Source organism: Ascaphus truei, chromosome 7 (assembly GCF_040206685.1).
Source record: "Ascaphus truei isolate aAscTru1 chromosome 7, aAscTru1.hap1, whole genome shotgun sequence".
Lineage (NCBI taxonomy): Eukaryota > Metazoa > Chordata > Amphibia > Anura > Ascaphidae > Ascaphus > Ascaphus truei.
This window is the reverse complement of record NC_134489.1, coordinates 108,584,086-108,600,476: the sequence shown is the minus strand read 5'-3', so window position 1 is coordinate 108,600,476 and position 16,391 is coordinate 108,584,086.

Here is a 16,391-nt window from a genome sequence, read left to right as displayed (position 1 = left end):
AGTTACATAGTGTGCCTGGGATAAATACGTTACATAGTTACATAGTTACATAGTGTGCCTAGGATTAATACGTTACATAGTTACATAGTGTGCCTAGGATAAATACGTTACATAGTTACATAGTGTGCCTAGGATAAATACGTTACTAGTTACATAGTGTGCCTAGGATAAATACGTTACATAGTTACATAGTTACATAGTTACATAGTGTGCCTAGGATAAATACGTTACATAGTTACATAGTGTGCCTAGGATAAATACGTTACATAGTTACATAGTGGGCCTGGGATAAATACGTTACATAGTTACATAGTTACATAGTGTGCCTGGGATAAATACGTTACTAGTTACATAGTGTGCCTAGGATAAATACGTTACATAGTTACATAGTTACATAGTGTGCCTGGGATAAATACGTTACATAGTTACATAGTGTGCCTAGGATAAATACGTTACATAGTTACATAGTGTGCCTAGGATAAATACGTTACATAGTTACATAGTTACATAGTGTGCCTGGGATAAATACGTTACATAGTTACATAGTGTGCCTAGGATAAATACGTTACATAGTTACATAGTGTGCCTGGGATAAATACGTTACATAGTTACATAGTGTGCCTAGGATAAATACGTTACATAGTTACATAGTTACATAGTGTGCCTGGGATAAATACGTTACATAGTTACATAGTGTGCCTAGGATAAATACGTTACATAGTTACATAGTGTGCCTAGGATAAATACGTTACATAGTTACATAGTTACATAGTTACATAGTGTGCCTAGGATAAATACGTTACTAGTTACATAGTTACATAGTGTGCCTAGGATAAATACGTTACATAGTTACATAGTTACATAGTTACATAGTGTGCCTAGGATAAATACGTTACATAGTTACATAGTGTGCCTAGGATAAATACTTTACATAGTTACATAGTTACATAGTTACATAGTGTGCCTAGGATAAATACGTTACTAGTTACATAGTTACATAGTGTGCCTAGGATAAATACGTTACATAGTTACATAGTTACATAGTTACATAGTGTGCCTAGGATAAATACGTTACATAGTTACATAGTGTGCCTAGGATAAATACGTTACATAGTTACATAGTTACATAGTTACATAGTGTGCCTAGGATAAATACGTTACATACTTACATAGTTACATAGTGTGCCTAGGATAAATACGTTACATAGTTACATAGTGTGCCTAGGATAAATACGTTACATAGTTACATAGTGTGCCTGGGATAAATACGTTACATAGTTACATAGTGTGCCTAGGATAAATACGTTACATAGTTACATAGTGTGCCTAGGATAAAATGCGTTACATAGTTACATAGTGTGCCTGGGATAAATACGTTACATAGTTACATAGTGTGCCTGGGATAAATACGTTACATAGTTACATAGTGTGCCTGGGATAAATACGTTACATAGTTACATAGTGTGCCTGGGATAAATACGTTACATAGTTACATAGTGTGCCTGGGATAAATACGTTACATAGTTACATAGTGTGCCTAGGATAAATACGTTACATAGTTACATAGTGTGCCTGGGATAAATACGTTACATAGTTACATAGTGTGCCTAGGATAAATACGTTACATAGTTACATAGTGTGCCTAGGATAAATACGTTACATAGTTACATAGTGTGCCTGGGATAAATACGTTACATAGTTACATAGTGTGCCTGGGATAAATACGTTACATAGTTACATAGTGTGCCTGGGATAAATACGTTACATAGTTACATAGTGTGCCTGGGATAAATACGTTACATAGTTACATAGTGTGCCTAGGATAAATACGTTACATAGTTACATAGTGTGCCTGGGATAAATACGTTACATAGTTACATAGTGTGCCTGGGATAAATACGTTACATAGTTACATAGTGTGCCTAGGATAAATACGTTACATAGTTACATAGTTACATAGTGTGCCTGGGATAAATACGTTACATAGTTACATAGTGTGCCTAGGATAAATACGTTACATAGTTACATAGTGTGCCTAGGATAAATACGTTACATAGTTACATAGTGTGCCTGGGATAAATACGTTACATAGTTACATAGTGTGCCTGGGATAAATACGTTACATAGTTACATAGTGTGCCTGGGATAAATACGTTACATAGTTACATAGTGTGCCTGGGATAAATACGTTACATAGTTACATAGTGTGCCTAGGATAAATACGTTACATAGTTACATAGTGTGCTTGGTATAAATACGTTACATAGTTACATAGTGTGCCTAGGATAAATACGTTACATAGTTACATAGTGTGCCTAGGATTAATACGTTACATAGTTACATAGTGTGCCTAGGATAAATACGTTACATAGTTACATAGTGTGCCTGGGATAAATACGTTACATAGTTACATAGTGTGCCTAGGATAAATACGTTACATAGTTACATAGTGTGCCTGGGATAAATACGTTACATAGTTACATAGTGGGCCTAGGATAAATCTGTTACATAGTTACATAGTGTGCCTAGGATTAATACGTTACATAGTTACATAGTGTGCCTGGGATTAATACGTTACATAGTTACATAGTGTGCCTAGGATAAATACGTTACATAGTTACATAGTGTGCCTAGGATAAATACGTTACTAGTTACATAGTGTGCCTAGGATAAATACGTTACATAGTTACATAGTTACATAGTGTGCCTGGGATAAATACGTTACATAGTTACATAGTGTGCCTAGGATAAATACGTTACATAGTTACATAGTGTGCCTAGGATAAATACGTTACATAGTTACATAGTTACATAGTGTGCCTGGGATAAATACGTTACATAGTTACATAGTGTGCCTAGGATAAATACGTTACATAGTTACATAGTGTGCCTAGGATAAATACGTTACATAGTTACATAGTTACATAGTGTGCCTGGGATAAATACGTTACATAGTTACATAGTGTGCCTAGGATAAATACGTTACATAGTTACATAGTGTGCCTAGGATAAATACGTTACATAGTTACATAGTTACATAGTTACATAGTGTGCCTAGGATAAATACGTTACTAGTTACATAGTTACATAGTGTGCCTAGGATAAATACGTTACATAGTTACATAGTTACATAGTTACATAGTGTGCCTAGGATAAATACGTTACATAGTTACATAGTGTGCCTAGGATAAATACTTTACATAGTTACATAGTTACATAGTTACATAGTGTGCCTAGGATAAATACGTTACTAGTTACATAGTTACATAGTGTGCCTAGGATAAATACGTTACATAGTTACATAGTTACATAGTTACATAGTGTGCCTAGGATAAATACGTTACATAGTTACATAGTGTGCCTAGGATAAATACGTTACATAGTTACATAGTTACATAGTTACATAGTGTGCCTAGGATAAATACGTTACATACTTACATAGTTACATAGTGTGCCTAGGATAAATACGTTACATAGTTACATAGTGTGCCTAGGATAAATACGTTACATAGTTACATAGTGTGCCTGGGATAAATACGTTACATAGTTACATAGTGTGCCTAGGATAAATACGTTACATAGTTACATAGTGTGCCTAGGATAAATGCGTTACATAGTTACATAGTGTGCCTGGGATAAATACGTTACATAGTTACATAGTGTGCCTGGGATAAATACGTTACATAGTTACATAGTGTGCCTGGGATAAATACGTTACATAGTTACATAGTGTGCCTGGGATAAATACGTTACATAGTTACATAGTGTGCCTGGGATAAATACGTTACATAGTTACATAGTGTGCCTAGGATAAATACGTTACATAGTTACATAGTGTGCCTGGGATAAATACGTTACATAGTTACATAGTGTGCCTAGGATAAATACGTTACATAGTTACATAGTGTGCCTAGGATAAATACGTTACATAGTTACATAGTGTGCCTGGGATAAATACGTTACATAGTTACATAGTGTGCCTGGGATAAATACGTTACATAGTTACATAGTGTGCCTGGGATAAATACGTTACATAGTTACATAGTGTGCCTGGGATAAATACGTTACATAGTTACATAGTGTGCCTAGGATAAATACGTTACATAGTTACATAGTGTGCCTGGGATAAATACGTTACATAGTTACATAGTGTGCCTGGGATAAATACGTTACATAGTTACATAGTGTGCCTAGGATAAATACGTTACATAGTTACATAGTTACATAGTGTGCCTGGGATAAATACGTTACATAGTTACATAGTGTGCCTAGGATAAATACGTTACATAGTTACATAGTGTGCCTAGGATAAATACGTTACATAGTTACATAGTGTGCCTGGGATAAATACGTTACATAGTTACATAGTGTGCCTGGGATAAATACGTTACATAGTTACATAGTGTGCCTGGGATAAATACGTTACATAGTTACATAGTGTGCCTGGGATAAATACGTTACATAGTTACATAGTGTGCCTAGGATAAATACGTTACATAGTTACATAGTGTGCTTGGTATAAATACGTTACATAGTTACATAGTGTGCCTAGGATAAATACGTTACATAGTTACATAGTGTGCCTAGGATTAATACGTTACATAGTTACATAGTGTGCCTAGGATAAATACGTTACATAGTTACATAGTGTGCCTGGGATAAATACGTTACATAGTTACATAGTGTGCCTAGGATAAATACGTTACATAGTTACATAGTGTGCCTGGGATAAATACGTTACATAGTTACATAGTGGGCCTAGGATAAATCTGTTACATAGTTACATAGTGTGCCTGGGATAAATACGTTACATAGTTACATACTGTGCCTAGGATAAATACGTTACATAGTTACATAGTGTGCCTGGGATAAATACGTTACATAGTTACATAGTGTGCCTAGGATAAATACGTTACATAGTTACATAGTGTGCCTAGGATTAATACGTTACATAGTTACATAGTGTGCCTGGGATTAATACGTTACATAGTTACATAGTGTGCCTAGGATAAATACGTTACATAGTTACATAGTGTGCCTGGGATAAATCTGTTACATAGTTACATAGTGTGCCTGGGATAAATACGTTACATAGTTACATAGTGTGCCTAGGATAAATACGTTACATAGTTACATAGTGTGCCTGGGATAAATATGTTACATAGTTACATAGTGTGCCTAGGATAAATACGTTACATAGTTACATAGTGTGCCTGGGATAAATACGTTACATAGTTACATAGTGTTTCTGGGATAAATACGTTACATAGTTACATAGTGTGCCTAGGATAAATACGTTACATAGTTACATAGTGTGCCTAGGATAAATACGTTACATAGTTACATAGTGTGCTTGGTATAAATACGTTACATAGTTACATAGTGTGCCTAGGATAAATACGTTACATAGTTACATAGTGTGCCTAGGATTAATACGTTACATAGTTACATAGTGTGCCTAGGATTAATACGTTACATAGTTACATAGTGTGCCTGGGATAAATACGTTACATAGTTACATAGTGTGCCTAGGATTAATACGTTACATAGTTACATAGTGTGCCTGGGATAAATCTGTTACATAGTTACATAGTGTGCCTAGGATAAATACGTTACATAGTTACATAGTGTGCCTGGGATAAATACGTTACATAGTTACATAGTGTGCCTGGGATAAATACGTTACATAGTTACATAGTGTGCCTGGGATAAATACGTTACATAGTTACATAGTTACATAGTGTGCCTGGGATAAATACGTTACATAGTTACATAGTGTGCCTAGGATAAATACGTTACATAGTTACATAGTGTGCCTAGGATAAATACGTTACATAGTTACATAGTGTGCCTGGGATAAATACGTTACATAGTTACATAGTGTGCCTGGGATAAATACGTTACATAGTTACATAGTTACATAGTGTGCCTGGGATAAATACGTTACATAGTTACATAGTGTGCCTGGGATAAATACGTTACATAGTTACATAGTTACATAGTGTGCCTGGGATAAATACGTTACATAGTTACATAGTGTGCCTAGGATAAATACGTTACATAGTTACATAGTTACATAGTGTGCCTAGGATAAATACGTTACATAGTTACATAGTGTGCCTGGGATAAATACGTTACATAGTTACATAGTGTGCCAAGGATAAATACGTTACATAGTTACATAGTGTGCCTAGGATAAATACGTTACATAGTTACATAGTGTGCCTAGGATTAATACGTTACATAGTTACATAGTGTGCCTGGGATAAATACGTTACATAGTTACATAGTGTGCCTAGGATAAATACGTTACATAGTTACATAGTGTGCCTAGGATAAATACGTTACATAGTTACATAGTTACATAGTGTGCCTGGGATAAATGCGTTACATAGTTACATAGTTACATAGTGTGCCTGGGATAAATACGTTACATAGTTACATAGTTACATAGTGTGCCTGGGATAAATACGTTACATAGTTACATAGTTACATAGTGTGCCTCGGATAAATACGTTACATAGTTACATAGTGTGCCTAGGATAAATACGTTACATAGTTACATAGTGTGCCTGGGATAAATACGTTACATAGTTACATAGTTACATAGTGTGCCTGGGATAAATCTGTTACATAGTTACATAGTGTGCCTAGGATAAATACGTTACATAGTTACATAGTGTGCCTGGGATAAATACGTTACATAGTTACATAGTGTGCCTAGGATAAATACGTTACATAGTTACATAGTGTGCCTAGGATAAATACGTTACATAGTTACATAGTGTGCCTAGGATAAATACGTTACATAGTTACATAGTGTGCCTGGGATAAATACGTTACATAGTTACATAGTTACATAGTGTGCCTAGGATAAATACGTTACATAGTTACATAGTGTGCCTGGGATAAATACGTTACATAGTTACATAGTTACATAGTGTGCCTGGGATAAATCTGTTACATAGTTACATAGTGTGCCTGGTATAAATACGTTACATAGTTACATAGTGTGCCTGGGATAAATCTGTTACATAGTTACATAGTTACATAGTGTGCCTAGGATAAATACGTTACATAGTTACATAGTGTGCCTGGGATAAATACGTTACATAGTTACATAGTGTGCCTGGGATAAATACGTTACATAGTTACATAGTGTGCCTAGGATAAATACGTTACATAGTTACATAGTGTGCCTAGGATAAATACGTTACATAGTTACATAGTGTGCCTAGGATTAATACGTTACATAGTTACATAGTGTGCCTAGGATAAATACGTTACATAGTTACATAGTGTGCCTGGGATAAATACGTTACATAGTTACATAGTGTGCCTAGGATAAATACGTTACATAGTTACATAGTGTGCCTAGGATAAATACGTTACATAGTTACATAGTGTGCCTAGGATAAATCTGTTACATAGTTACATAGTTACATAGTGTGCCTAGGATAAATACGTTACATAGTTACATAGTGTGCCTGGGATAAATCTGTTACATAGTTACATAGTTACATAGTGTGCCTAGGATAAATACGTTACATAGTTACATAGTGTGCCTGGGATAAATACGTTACATAGTTACATAGTGTGCCTGGGATAAATACGTTACATAGTTACATAGTGTGCCTAGGATAAATACGTTACATAGTTACATAGTGTGCCTAGGATAAATACGTTACATAGTTACATAGTGTGCCTAGGATAAATACGTTACATAGTTACATAGTGTGCCTAGGATAAATACGTTACATAGTTACATAGTGTGCCTGGGATAAATACGTTACATAGTTACATAGTGTGCCTAGGATTAATACGTTACATAGTTACATAGTGTGCCTGGGATAAATACGTTACATAGTTACATAGTGTGCCTGGGATAAATACGTTACATAGTTACATAGTGTGCCTAGGATAAATACGTTACATAGTTACATAGTGTGCCTGGGATAAATACGTTACATAGTTACATAGTGTGCCTGGGATAAATCTGTTACATAGTTACATAGTGTGCCTGGGATAAATCTGTTACATAGTTACATAGTGTGCCTAGGATAAATACGTTACATAGTTACATAGTTACATAGTGTGCCTGGGATAAATACGTTACATAGTTACATAGTGTGCCTAGGATTAATACGTTACATAGTTACATAGTGTGCCTAGGATAAATACGTTACATAGTTACATAGTGTGCCTAGGATAAATACGTTACATAGTTACATAGTGTGCCTGGGATAAATCTGTTACATAGTTACATAGTGTGCCTGGGATAAATACGTTACATAGTTACATAGTGTGCCTGGGATAAATACGTTACATAGTTACATAGTTACATAGTGTGCCTGGGATAAATCTGTTACATAGTTACATAGTTACATAGTGTGCCTGGGATAAATACGTTACATAGTTACATAGTGTGCCTGGGATAAATACGTTACATAGTTACATAGTTACATAGTGTGCCTGGGATAAATACGTTACATAGTTACATAGTGTGCCTAGGATAAATACGTTACATAGTTACATAGTTACATAGTGTGCATAGGATAAATACGTTACATAGTTACATAGTGTGCCTGGGATAAATACGTTACATAGTTACATAGTTACATAGTGTGCCTAGGATAAATACGTTACATAGTTACATAGTTACATAGTTACATAGTGTGCCTGGGATAAATCTGTTACATAGTTACATAGTTACATAGTGTGCCTGGGATAAATCTGTTACATAGTTACATAGTTACATAGTGTGCCTGGGATAAATCTGTTACATAGTTACATAGTTACATAGTGTGCCTGGGATAAATCTGTTACATAGTTACATAGTTACATAGTGTGCCTGGGATAAATCTGTTACATAGTTACATAGTTACATAGTGTGCCTGGGATAAATACGTTACATAGTTACATAGTGTGCCTGGGATAAATACGTTACATAGTTACATAGTGTGCCTGGGATAAATACGTTACATAGTTACATAGTGTGCCTAGGATAAATACGTTACATAGTTACATAGTGTGCCTAGGATAAATACGTTACATAGTTACATAGTGTGCCTGGGATAAATACGTTACATAGTTACATAGTGTGCCTGGGATAAATACGTTACATAGTTACATAGTGTGCCTAGGATAAATACGTTACATAGTTACATAGTGTGCCTGGGATAAATACGTTACATAGTTACATAGTGTGCCTGGGATAAATGCGTTACATAGTTACATAGTGTGCCTAGGATAAATACGTTACATAGTTACATAGTGTGCCTAGGATAAATACGTTACATAGTTACATAGTGTGCCTGGGATAAATACGTTACATAGTTACATAGTGTGCCTAGGATAAATACGTTACATAGTTACATAGTGTGCCTGGGATAAATACGTTACATAGTTACATAGTGTGCCTGGGATAAATACGTTACATAGTTACATAGTGTGCCTAGGATAAATACGTTACATAGTTACATAGTGTGCCTGGGATAAATACGTTACATAGTTACATAGTGGGCCTGGGATAAATACGTTACATAGTTACATAGTGTGCCTGGGATAAATACGTTGCATAGTTACATAGTGTGCCTGGGATTAATACGTTACATAGTTACATAGTGTGCCTGGGATAAATACGTTACATAGTTACATAGTGTGCCTGGGATAAATACGTTACATAGTTACATAGTGTGCCTAGGATAAATACGTTACATAGTTACATAGTGTGCCTAGGATAAATACGTTACATAGTTACATAGTGTGCCTGGGATAAATACGTTACATAGTTACATAGTGTGCCTGGGATAAATACGTTACATAGTTACATAGTGTGCCTAGGATAAATACGTTACATAGTTACATAGTGTGCCTAGGATAAATACGTTACATAGTTACATAGTGTGCCTGGGATAAATACGTTACATAGTTACATAGTGTGCCTGGGATAAATACGTTACATAGTTACATAGTGTGTCTGGGATAAATACGTTACATAGTTACATAGTGTGCCTAGGATAAATACGTTACATAGTTACATAGTGTGCCTAGGATAAATACGTTACATAGTTACATAGTTACATAGTGTGCCTGGGATAAATACGTTACATAGTTACATAGTGTGCCTGGGATAAATACGTTACATAGTTACATAGTGTGCCTAGGATAAATACGTTACATAGTTACATAGTTACATAGTGTGCCTGGGATAAATACGTTACATAGTTACATAGTGTGCCTAGGATAAATACGTTACATAGTTACATAGTGTGCCTGGGATAAATACGTTACATAGTTACATAGTGTGCCTAGGATAAATACGTTACATAGTTACATAGTGTGCCTGGGATAAATACGTTACATAGTTACATAGTGTGCCTGGTATAAATACGTTACATAGTTACATAGTGTGCCTAGGATAAATACGTTACATAGTTACATAGTGGGCCTGGGATAAATACGTTACATAGTTACATAGTTACATAGTGTGCCTGGGATAAATACGTTACATAGTTACATAGTGTGCCTAGGATAAATACGTTACATAGTTACATAGTGTGCCTAGGATAAATACGTTACATAGTTACATAGTGTGCCTAGGATAAATACGTTACATAGTTACATAGTGTGCCTAGGATAAATACGTTACATAGTTACATAGTGTGCCTGGGATAAATACGTTACATAGTTACATAGTGTGCCTGGGATAAATACGTTACATAGTTACATAGTGTGCCTAGGATAAATACGTTACATAGTTACATAGTGTGCCTAGGATAAATACGTTACATAGTTACATAGTGTGCCTAGGATAAATACGTTACATAGTTACATAGTGTGCCTGGGATAAATACGTTACATAGTTACATAGTGTGCCTAGGATAAATACGTTACATAGTTACATAGTGTGCTTGGTATAAATACGTTACATAGTTACATAGTGTGCCTAGGATAAATACGTTACATAGTTACATAGTGTGCCTAGGATAAATACGTTACATAGTTACATAGTGGGCCTGGGATAAATACGTTACATAGTTACATAGTGTGCCTGGGATAAATACGTTACATAGTTACATAGTGTGCCTGGGATAAATGCGTTACATAGTTACATAGTGTGCCTAGGATAAATACGTTACATAGTTACATAGTGTGCCTAGGATTAATACGTTACATAGTTACATAGTGTGCCTAGGATAAATACGTTACATAGTTACATAGTGTGCCTAGGATTAATACGTTACATAGTTACATAGTGTGCCTAGGATTAATACGTTACATAGTTACATAGTGTGCCTAGGATAAATACGTTACATAGTTACATAGTGTGCCTGGGATAAATACGTTACATAGTTACATAGTGTGCCTAGGATAAATACGTTACATAGTTACATAGTGGGCCTGGGATAAATACGTTACATAGTTACATAGTTACATAGTGTGCCTGGGATAAATACGTTACATAGTTACATAGTGTGCCTAGGATAAATACGTTACATAGTTACATAGTGTGCCTAGGATAAATACGTTACATAGTTACATAGTGTGCCTGGGATAAATACGTTACATAGTTACATAGTTACATAGTTACATAGTTACATAGTGTGCCTGGGATAAATACGTTACATAGTTACATAGTGTGCCTAGGATAAATACGTTACATAGTTACATAGTGTGCCTAGGATAAATACGTTACATAGTTACATAGTGTGCCTAGGATAAATACGTTACATAGTTACATAGTGTGCCTGGGATAAATACGTTACATAGTTACATAGTGTGCCTAGGATAAATACGTTACATAGTTACATAGTGTGCCTGGATAAATACGTTACATAGTTACATAGTGTGCCTAGGATAAATACGTTACATAGTTACATAGTGTGCCTGGGATAAATACGTTACATAGTTACATAGTGTGCCTAGGATAAATACGTTACATAGTTACATAGTGTGCCTGGGATAAATACGTTACATAGTTACATAGTGTGCCTAGGATAAATACGTTACATAGTTACATAGTGTGCCTAGGATAAATACGTTACATAGTTACATAGTGTGCTTGGTATAAATACGTTACATAGTTACATAGTGTGCCTAGGATAAATACGTTACATAGTTACATAGTGTGCCTAGGATAAATACGTTACATAGTTACATAGTGTGCTTGGTATAAATACGTTACATAGTTACATAGTGTGCCTAGGATAAATACGTTACATAGTTACATAGTGTGCCTAGGATTAATACGTTACATAGTTACATAGTGTGCCTAGGATTAATACGTTACATAGTTACATAGTGTGCCTAGGATAAATCCGTTACATAGTTACATAGTGTGCCTGGGATAAATACGTTACATAGTTACATAGTGTGCCTAGGATAAATACGTTACATAGTTACATAGTTACATAGTGTGCCTAGGATAAATACGTTACATAGTTACATAGTGTGCCTGGGATAAATACGTTACATAGTTACATAGTGTGCCTAGGATAAATACGTTACATAGTTACATAGTGGGCCTGGGATAAATACGTTACATAGTTACATAGTTACATAGTGTGCCTGGGATAAATACGTTACATAGTTACATAGTGTGCCTAGGATAAATACGTTACATAGTTACATAGTGTGCCTAGGATAAATACGTTACATAGTTACATAGTGTGCCTAGGATAAATACGTTACATAGTTACATAGTGTGCCTAGGATTAATACGTTACATAGTTACATAGTGTGCCTAGGATAAATACGTTACATAGTTACATAGTGTGCCTGGGATAAATACGTTACATAGTTACATAGTGTGCCTAGGATAAATACGTTACATAGTTACATAGTGTGCCTAGGATAAATACGTTACATAGTTACATAGTGTGCCTAGGATAAATACGTTACATAGTTACATAGTGTGCCTGGGATAAATACGTTACATAGTTACATAGTGTGCCTAGGATAAATACGTTACATAGTTACATAGTGTGCCTGGGATAAATACGTTACATAGTTACATAGTGTGCCTGGGATTAATACGTTACATAGTTACATAGTGTGCCTGGGATAAATACGTTACATAGTTACATAGTGTGCCTAGGATAAATACGTTACATAGTTACATAGTGTGCCTAGGATAAATACATTACATAGTTACATAGTTACATAGTGTGCCTGGTATAAATACGTTACATAGTTACATAGTGTGCCTGGTATAAATGCATTACATAGTTACATAGTTACATAGTGTGCCTGGGATAAATACGTTACATAGTTACATAGTGTGCCTAGGATAAATACATTACATAGTTACATAGTTACATAGTGTGCCTGGGATAAATACGTTACATAGTTACATAGTGTGCCTAGGATAAATACGTTACATAGTTACATAGTGTGCCTAGGATAAATACGTTACATAGTTACATAGTTACATAGTGTGCCTGGGATAAATACGTTACATAGTTACATAGTTACAGTGTGTGCCTAGGATAAATACGTTACATAGTTACATAGTGTGCCTAGGATAAATACGTTACATAGTTACATAGTGTGCCTAGGATAAATACGTTACATAGTTACATAGTGTGCCTGGGATAAATACGTTACATAGTTACATAGTGTGCCTAGGATAAATACGTTACATAGTTACATAGTGTGCCTGGGATAAATACGTTACATAGTTACATAGTGTGCCTAGGATAAATACGTTACATAGTTACAGTGTGTGCCTCGGATAAATACGTTACATAGTTACATAGTGTGCCTAGGATAAATACGTTACATAGTTACATAGTGTGCCTAGGATAAATACGTTACATAGTTACATAGTGTGCCTAGGATAAATACGTTACATAGTTACATAGTGTGCCTGGGATAAATACGTTACATAGTTACATAGTGTGCCTGGGATAAATACGTTACATAGTTACATAGTGTGCCTGGGATAAATACGTTACATAGTTACATAGTGTGCCTAGGATAAATACGTTACATAGTTACATAGTGTGCCTAGGATAAATACGTTACATAGTTACATAGTGTGCCTGGGATTAATACGTTACATAGTTACATAGTGTGCCTGGGATAAATACGTTACATAGTTACATAGTGTGCCTGGGATAAATACGTTACATAGTTACATAGTGTGTCTGGGATAAATACATGTCAGTGACAATACGTATTTAAGGGGCTCAATAAGTCAGGGGGGTCTTGAGGACTGGAGTTGAGCCCCGGCTCTAATATCTAACAGGTGTAAAAGTACCCGGCAGAACGGCTGCAGAAGGCACCGTGAGTTTCCCCGTGCTGCGGGAGCAGGTTAGGACCGGTACCAGCTCTCTCTGTATTCTGTGCTGTAGTTCCCCGTGCTGCGGGAGCAGGTTAGGACCGGTACCAGCTCTCTCTGTATTCTGTGCTGTAGTTCCCCGTGCTGCGGGAGCAGGTTAGGACCGGTACCAGCTCTCTCTGTATTCTGTGCTGTAGTTCCCCGTGCTGCGGGAGCAGGTTAGGACCGGTACCAGCTCTCTCTGTATTCTGTGCTGTAGTTCCCTGTGCTGCGGGAGCAGGTTAGGACCGGTACCAGCTCTCTCTGTATTCTGTGCTGTAGTTCCCCGTGCTGCGGGAGCAGGTTAGGACCGGTACCAGCTCTCTCTGTATTCTGTGCTGTAGTTCCCCGTGCTGCGGGAGCAGGTTAGGACCGGTACCAGCTCTCTCTGTATTCTGCGCTGTAGTTCCCCGTGCTGCGGGAGCAGGTTAGGACCGGTACCAGCTCTCTCTGTATTCTGTGCTGTAGTTCCCTGTGCTGCGGGAGCAGGTTAGGTCCGGTACCAGCTCTCTCTGTATTCTGTGCTGTAGTTCCCCGTGCTGCGGGAGCAGGTTAGGACCGGTACCAGCTCTCTCTGTATTCTGTGCTGTAGTTCCCCGTGCTGCGGGAGCAGGTTAGGACCGGTACCAGCTCTCTCTGTATTCTGTGCTGTAGTTCCCCGTGCTGCGGGAGCAGGTTAGGACCGGTACCAGCTCTCTGTATTCTGTGCTGTAGTTCCCCGTGCTGCGGGAGCAGGTTAGGACCGGTACCAGCTCTCTCTGTATTCTGTGCTGTAGTTCCCCGTGCTGCGGGAGCAGGTTAGGACCGGTACCAGCTCTCTCTGTATTCTGTGCTGTAGTTCCCCGTGCTGCGGGAGCAGGTTAGGACCGGTACCAGCTCTCTCTGTATTCTGTGCTGTAGTTCCCCGTGCTGCGGGAGCAGGTTAGGACCGGTACCAGCTCTCTCTGTATTCTGTGCTGTAGTTCCCCGTGCTGCGGGTGCAGGTTAGGACCGGTACCAGCTCTCTCTGTATTCTGTGCTGTAGTTCCCTGTGCTGCGGGAGCAGGTTAGGACCGGTACCAGCTCTCTCTGTATTCTGTGCTGTAGTTCCCCGTGCTGCGGGAGCAGGTTAGGACCGGTACCAGCTCTCTCTGTATTCTGTGCTGTAGTTCCCCGTGCTGCGGGAGCAGGTTAGGACCGGTACCAGCTCTCTCTGTATTCTGTGCTGTAGTTCCCCGTGCTGCGGGAGCAGGTTAGGACCGGTACCAGCTCTCTCTGTATTCTGTGTTGTAGTTCCCTGTGCTGCGGGAGCAGGTTAGGACCGGTACCAGCTCTCTCTGTATTCTGTGCTGTAGTTCCCCGTGCTGCGGGAGCAGGTTAGGACCGGTACCAGCTCTCTCTGTATTCTGTGCTGTAGTTCCCTGTGCTGCGGGAGCAGGTTAGGACCGGTACCAGCTCTCTCTGTATTCTGTGCTGTAGTTCCCCGTGCTGCGGGAGCAGGTTAGGACCGGTACCAGCTCTCTCTGTATTCTGTGCTGTAGTTCCCCGTGCTGCGGGAGCAGGTTAGGACCGGTACCAGCTCTCTCTGTATTCTGTGCTGTAGTTCCCCGTGCTGCGGGAGCAGGTTAGGACCGGTACCAGCTCTCTCTGTATTCTGTGCTGTAGTTCCCCGTGCTGCGGGAGCAGGTTAGGACCGGTACCAGCTCTCTCTGTATTCTGTGCTGTAGTTCCCCGTGCTGCGGGAGCAGGTTAGGACCGGTACCAGCTCTCTCTGTATTCTGTGCTGTAGTTCCCTGTGCTGCGGGAGCAGGTTAGGACCGGTACCAGCTCTCTCTGTATTCTGTGCTGTAGTTCCCTGTGCTGCGGGAGCAGGTTAGGACCGGTACCAGCTCTCTCTGTATTCTGTGCTGTAGTTCCCCGTGCTGCGGGAGCAGGTTAGGACCGGTACCAGCTCTCTCTGTATTCTGTGCTGTAGTTCCCCGTGCTGCGGGAGCAGGTTTGGGACCGGTACCAGCTCTCTCTGTATTCTGTGCTGTAGTTCCCTGTGCTGCGGGAGCAGGTTAGGTCCGGTACCAGCTCTCTCTGTATT